The sequence below is a fragment of the Aplysia californica genome, unplaced genomic scaffold (genome assembly GCF_000002075.1).
Source record: "Aplysia californica isolate F4 #8 unplaced genomic scaffold, AplCal3.0 scaffold00821, whole genome shotgun sequence".
Classification (NCBI taxonomy): Eukaryota; Metazoa; Mollusca; class Gastropoda; order Aplysiida; family Aplysiidae; genus Aplysia; species Aplysia californica.
Window position 1 is genome coordinate 317,609 of NW_004798091.1, and position 1,413 is coordinate 319,021.

The 1,413-nt window shown below is 33.6% G+C and overlaps 1 protein-coding gene across 1 annotated transcript in view; it reads left to right on the top strand.

Moving 5' to 3' along the window:
• LOC101849325 (3-methyl-2-oxobutanoate dehydrogenase [lipoamide] kinase, mitochondrial) overlaps positions 1-1,413 on the top strand; it is a gene marked incomplete at its 5' end in the record, with an annotated part of 40,904 nt that overhangs the window by 36,763 nt on the left and 2,728 nt on the right.

Consider the following 1,413-nt stretch of genomic DNA (forward strand, 5'->3'; position numbering starts at 1 on the left):
TTTGACACGTCCAGCTTTTTTAAATGCATTTCTTTGAATATCGATACCTCGGAATTACTACATCTACAAATTTCTATCTGCTCAGTCAGTGCCTTAGTTTTGAGAAATTTGACGTCATCAACATCTTGCGTTTCACAACATGTCAAGCTTTTTCGAAATTAGACATTAAACATTTTGAGTTTTTTACCACACGTCAAGCTTTTTCGAATGCATTTCTTTGAATATCGATACCTCGGAATTACGAAATACTGTCTGCTCAGTGTCTATTTAAAAAAAAAAATTGGCGTCATCAACATTTTGAGTTTGACAACATGTCGAGCTTTTTTCGAATGCATTTCTTTGAATATCGCTACCTCAGAATTACTACAAAGTTCTATCTGTTCAGTCAGTGCCATGTTTTTGAGAGATTTGATGTCAAACATTTTGAGTTTCACAACACATCAAGCTTTTTCGAATGCATTTCTTTGAATATCGCTACCTCAGAATGACTAAATCTACAATGTTCTATCTGTTCAGTCAGTGCCTTAGTTTTGAGAAATTTGGCGTCATCAACATTTTGCGTTTCACGACATGTCAAGTTTTTTCGAAATTAGACATTAAACATTTTGAGTTTTTTTATAACAAGTCAAGCTTATTTCGAATGCACTTCTTTGAGTATCGCTACTTCGGAATTACAAAATTCTGTCTGCTCAGTGCCTAATTTTTAAAAAAAATTGGCGTCATCAACATTTTGAGTTACTACAAAGTTATATCTGTTGAGTCAGTGCCTTGTTTTTTGAGAGATTTGATGTCAAACATTTTGAGTTTCACAACTCGTCACTTCTTTGAATATCGCTAGAGCCTAGTTTAGAGAAATTAGACATTTAACAAAGTTAGTTATTTCCTTAGCTTAAGAGTCCGTGGAAACTGAAAATTTACTTTTTTGTGCCTTAAATCAACGTTTTTCAGAATAGTCCACACAAAAATTAGTTCTTTAATGGGTATGAAAGGTGTTGAGCCAAAAAACAAAAATTTAATAAAAATTCACAAACCTGTGGAAAAATGCAAGTTTCTTCATTTTAATTATTTTGACGAGCGCCTGATTCCACCACGCTGCCTCACAAATTTTGATGACGCCAAATTAAAAAAACAACTAGGCACTGGGCAGACAGAATGTTGTAGTAATTCCGAGGTAGCGATATTCAAAGAAGTGTATTCGAAAAAGCTCGACGTGTTGTCAAACTCAAAATGTTTGACATCAAATCTCTCAAAAACTAAGGCACTGACTGAGCAGAAAGAACTTTGTAGTAATTCTGAGGCAACGATATTCAAAGAAATGCATTCATAAAAGCCTGACATGTGTGAAACTCAAAATGTTGATGACGCCAAATTTTTTTCCGGGTGGTGATAATTTTTTAATTTTTTTTTTTTTTT